The following is a 5,553-nucleotide window of genomic DNA, read 5'->3' on the forward strand; positions in this document are numbered from 1 at the left end:
TCTCCCCTCAGTTTCCTCCAGCTGAACACACCAAGTATCCTCAGTGTCCTCACACGGCTTCAAATCCAGGCCCTGCACTATCACTGCAGGACCACCGGGCTCCAGGGCTCTGGAGGGGGCTGTGCCGGTGCGAGTTCCCCACGAGGCACTGCAGGGATGGTGTGGGGTGAGACCTGCTCCCAGTGGGCACTGCCCAGGCTCCCCAGGGCAGTGGGCACAGCCCCAAGGCTGCCAGAGCTCCAGGAGCGTCTGGACAACGCTCTCAGGGACAGGGTGGGATTGTTGGGGTGTCTGTGCACAGCCAGGAGCTGGACTGAATGATCCTTGTGTGGAGACCTCAGAGCCCCTTCCAGGATCTGAAGGGGCTTCAGGGAAGCTGGAGAGGAACTGTTCATCAATAACTGTGACAGGAAAAGGGGGAACAGATTCAGGCTGAAAGAAGGGAACTTTAGTTTAGATATTAGAAAGGAATTCCTGGCTGTGAGGGTGCTGAGGCCCTGGCACAGGTTGCCCAGAGAAGCTGTGGCTGCCCCATCCCTGGAAACGTCAAAGGCCAGGTTGGATGCACTTGGAGCAACCTGGGCTAGTGGAAGGTGTCCCTGCCCAGGGGATGGAACAAGATGAGATTTAAGGACCCTTCCAACCCTTAACATTCTATGATCCTGTGATTCCACAGTCTTTGTGGGTCCCTTCCAACTCAAGGTATTCTATGATTCCCTGATTCCCTGGGCTCAAGCAGGAGACTGGAGGCTCCAGTGGGACATTCCTTTGGCCCAGGGTGGAGGCTGGGGGTCCCAGTGGGATGGACAGTGCATGTGTCACTGGTGGAACTGGGGGAGCACCATCCCCGTGGCAGATGAAAATGGGGAGCTGGGGAATGTCACCAACCCCACAGTCGGGGGGAACCACGGCCAGCCTGGAGCACGAGGAAACTGCCATTCCTGAGACTCGTCCCAGGGGCTGTGAGCGCCCAGAAATGGGATTTTGTGAGGGTGGGACAGTGGTGTTGCCCCAGTGACGCTGTGCTGTCCCACACCACGCGTCCTGCTCCAACACAGTCACAAAAAGGCTTTCAGAGCACAGAGCTGGGAATGACAACAGCGTCCATTGTAACCCCAGGGGAAAAGGAGTGGAAAATGCTCCTGAGCCACCACACAGCTCTTCCCTCAGCACAAACTGAGAGCAAATGCTCCTCAGAGGCTCATCCCTCGTGAAGCCAGGGATGGGGAGGAATATTTGTCATCTGGCTGGTGCACATCTCCAGACTGTGTCCAACCTGGAAGGACCTGGCTCCTATTCCATATTCCTCCTCAAACCATGAACTGAGGGCTGTCCAAATGTGACTGGAGCTCCCTGCCCACACTCCCAGCAGTGCCAGGACCGTTTCCACACCCCAGACCTGACCTTGTGGGAATATCTGTGGGGAAGGGAGGATGGTTCAGTTTCCAAAGCACAAAGTTGTTTCTGAGGCCAAGATGTTTCCATTCCATTTGAGTCTCTGCCTGCAGCGATGTTCTCCTCTGCACACTGTGCTCTCCACGTCATCCCCTCCAGGCTCCCCAGGGAGGGTGTTTAGTGACCTAAAAAAACCCACTCCTCACAAAGGATCCCAAAAGTGAAACAGGACATGTGCTCCTTACAGGGTTGCCATCAACAGCAAGGCACCAAAATTAGGGACAGGAAAAGCAGGAACAGTGGGATCTGTGCAATGTTTAACCACACTGAACTGTATATTTAAATGATCATCTCTCTCATATCCCAAAATAGAATCAAATATGATTTATCACAGCTGGAGCAGCAGAATCTGAGGACATTTCCTGTCCCCTTGGCCTCAGGATCAGAACAACATGGTGCTGGTTATAATTATGGGGCTAAAAGCACATCAAGTCTGATTCCTCGAGCGCATCCCATCCCTTTCTGTTCCTTTCTTATCTCCTCCTCTTTTACCTTTCCCAGCTTTGAGGGTATTTAGTCACTGGGAGCAAAAAGGTGGTTAAAATAAAATTTTTGTTAAGTCTGGTTTGGGCCCCCAGTTTGCAACCAAGAGGGTCAGGCAGAGCTGCAGGGATCAGTGGGCTGGGGGCTGGAATAAATTCAGGAGCAGGGGACGTGAACACGAGTTTTATCTCAGGATCTGCCAAAGCAAGTGGCCTTTCCCCAGGACCACATTTACCATTTCTGCCCCCAAATGAGCCCAGTTTCCCCATCCAAGCCCCACTAACATCAATATACTGTACAAAAGATGAGTTAGAGGCGAATGCAACCGTTACAAATGGATTTTTGGAGGAAAGTTCATTTTTGGCAGTGCTAGGCAGGAGGGAAAGCCTTTTCCCAGTGTTCTGGGATCTTTGCAAGGTTGCTGTGACTCCGCTCATCTCTTACTCCTTTTGTACAATGCACGAGGAAGAATTACAACCAGTTTTAACAGAAACCTGCCACCCCCCTGTGACAAGCACTGTGGTAATGGCAAATATTTTTATTTTTGGAAAGCTTCATCTCTGGAGATGTGTAGGAGGGCCAAAAACAATATAAATAGAAAATCTTATAAAAGCAGAGCCAAAAGCAACACAGACCAATAAATAAATCTGTTAAAAATTTGGTGTGAAAGTAACATAATTTCTGTACAACATGCAAAGGCACAAATCTTTGCATGAGCAGCTGAAGGAGTGGTTTGTGAAATCTCCAAATGTTTCCAAAGTCACTCTCAGTTTTGCAAACATTCTCCCCCTAATTTAAGTTATTGTTTTTCCAAGAGAATTTGAATTTAAAACATGGGTTTCTTAGCTAAATATAAGTCCATTGTGCACAAGGAATTAAAATCTCCTTTAAAAACAATTGTTATTTTATATGCCAACGGTTACACAATCTCAAAGAGTGTGAATCCTTCTGCGTGGTTTCACTCAGAAAAGACTCTTGACAATCAAGAAAATCAGATAAGGATCAGGTCTGAAAACCTCCGGGTTTGATTCTATATTCTGCTTGAATTCTTTCACAATTAGAGGCTAAAAGTTATGAGGAGCTTGAGAATAGATTTAAAACTTTTGGAGAATATGCTGCTTTTTTATGTTTACTCAAAGCCCTTCTCTCTGGACAGAGATTTCTGCACCCAGTGGAACAAGCTTTGGGGAGAAACATAAGAAGCCTGGGCTGGTGCACAAGAAATTCAGATTAAACCCCATTGCAAAGGAACTGGAAATCAACTGGTCTGCTTCCAGCAGGCAGCCTACAACTGCTTTCACATTTGTTTTAAGCAACCACAAGCCCTCCCAGCCGCCAAGAGCAGCAGTTCAACATTTCCTGCACCACTGCTCTCACTGCTGCCCCCACACATCTCCTCTCCCTTGTCAGCACAGCATCCATCCCTCCAGCACATGGCAAACAGCTTTCCCAGCCTCCTCACGCAGCAGCTGCTCTACTCCCGTGGTCGTGACTCCTCGTTTTCACATCCCACATCCCAGTTCAGCTTCATTTAAGCACAGTTTACATCCTTTTTCCGCCTTACATTTATCTACACTGAAGCTCACCCTCCAACTCTGTGTGACTGCGACTGACTCTCTTCAGAGGGGTCTTTCTGGAGCTTCTCAGCACTGGTACGACAGTCCAGGAGGACCTGAATTGTTTCAGTTAATCTTGGAGCAACCAGCAGAGGTGTTTTCTTCTAGGAATGTCTTTGCACATATGGAATATTCTTTTCTGGCTTTTCTTCCCAAGCTGAAACTCTTGTGGCCACCTAGAAGCTGACAGATATATTGCTGCTCGGCTTTGTAGGAGGACTGTTGTGATGAATCCTTTCATATTACTCACTAACATATGCTTTTAATAGCAAATTGTAACAAAGGTTCCTACATCCTTCCCTTGGCGAGGCAGACAGTGACCCACTGCCGCTAATCTCAAATTTATCACATGTCCAGCTCGAGAACACATTTCAAAGGGCCATATTAATTGACCACAAGATTTTGAGCTTTTTTCCTGTTTCTCCTCTCATTTTGCCTGTTCTTACAAAACTTATGTGACACTAAAGCAGCCTGGGAAAGAAATTTCCTGGAAAAGATTTTTGGTTTTTTTAGTGCTTTAGTGTTTTAAGTCTCCGGAAGCAAATTTACACTGAAAGAGTTGAAAACCATTCCCACAGGAGCCATGTCCCCAAAGGCACGTGATCTGGAGGCTCCCTCCCAGGACCATGAGCTGTGTGGGCCTCCAGACTTTTTTTCCACCTCTTCCTCAGCTGACTGTCATGATGGTCACAGCAACAACCCCCTGTGCTTGCACAAATAGTGCTGCACAAGTGGTTTTTAGAGGGGAAACAGAACCTTAGAGAAGTGACATGTTCATAAATCTTCAGATTCCTGTGCTGATTTCACTGGACTGCTTTGCCCTGGAGCTGGAGTTTTCTAAGGGCAGTTCACATCCTCTTGGTGTTGGTGTGGAAACTGAGGTCATGGCAGTCCCCAGAGCTTTGGGATGATTTCCCATCCTTTTGTTGTATCTCACACCCCCCCCCTTGCCCTCCAGACCCTGCTGGGGAGGGCTCAGGTGCGTGCTGGAGATGAGGGCAGTGGTGTGGAAGCCGCTGGGCACAGAGAGGCTGTTTGGTGTCTCCAGCCTCTCCACAGCGAGCCCAGACTACTCCTGCCTGCCAGGAGTGTGCAGAGCACGGGGAAAACCTGCACCTTCAGCTCTCCAGGGGCTGTGGGTGGATTATCTCTGTTCATATCCACATGTCCCACACAGCCGGACAGTCCATGGCTCAGCAATCTCTGCAGCTCTGCCTCTCCTGCTTCTTCAGTCCCCTTCAGAGAAGTCTTTCAAAGATTAAATGCTCCAACTACATTTCTGTTCTTTAATTTCCATCTGGTTTATATCTGCAGTTTTGCTTTATCTGGGTCATTCCCTCCCCAGTGTTCTTCCCTTTTTCTTCCCTGCCCGTTATCCCTGGGAGCTGAGAGCTGATTGTAGCTGCTGTAGAGTTACAGGCTCTCATCCCCACAGCCCTCACAGCCCCAGCTGTCCTAAAACTATGCTCACTTTTCCTGTAGAAGTCATTCTTTCTTCACTCCCTCTGTCTGGCTCACCCTTCCTCAGCTTCTCAAGGCTGTCACCAGTCCTAAAGTTCCTTTTCCATGTTTGGAGAGGCTGCAGTGTCCCAACCCAATGCTGATCCAAGGTTCCAGAGGGCCATTAGGACCAACAACACGTATAAACCAGCAGATCAAATGTATCTTAGAGGACACACATGTCAGCTGGGATTTGGGAATAACCCCCAGCTGCCTAAAAACTCGGGGGGTGTGGGGGGGAAATGTGTTTGTTTTCCTGAAGAGGAGTGTCCCATCAGTGCTCCAAAGGGGCCCAAAGGAGGACACAATAGGACAGGGAGAACAACAGAGCAGGGTTGGAGCCCATTGAAAACGCAAAGGAACCGGACAGGCAGAACCGCGTTATTCAGGGTGGGATTAGAGCAGAGCACGGGGTGACCGCATCGTGACGGCTGGAAAACACAAGAATCTCGTGGTAGCAGAGAGCCAAGGGACAGGCAGCACATCAAACAGGCCGTGG

The 5,553-nt window shown here is 49.1% G+C and overlaps 1 protein-coding gene across 2 annotated transcripts in view; it reads right to left on the minus strand.

Annotated features, from left to right (window-relative positions):
- The window catches only part of LOC103763054 (ubiquitin carboxyl-terminal hydrolase 12), a 37,972-nt gene that overhangs the window by 28,202 nt on the left and 4,217 nt on the right, over positions 1–5,553 (minus strand). The gene's annotated exons all lie outside the window — the stretch shown is intronic.

The sequence above is a fragment of the Manacus vitellinus genome, unplaced genomic scaffold, assembly GCF_001715985.3.
Source record: "Manacus vitellinus isolate BGI_N305 unplaced genomic scaffold, ASM171598v3 scaffold_62_pilon, whole genome shotgun sequence".
NCBI classification, from domain to species: Eukaryota; Metazoa; Chordata; class Aves; order Passeriformes; family Pipridae; genus Manacus; species Manacus vitellinus.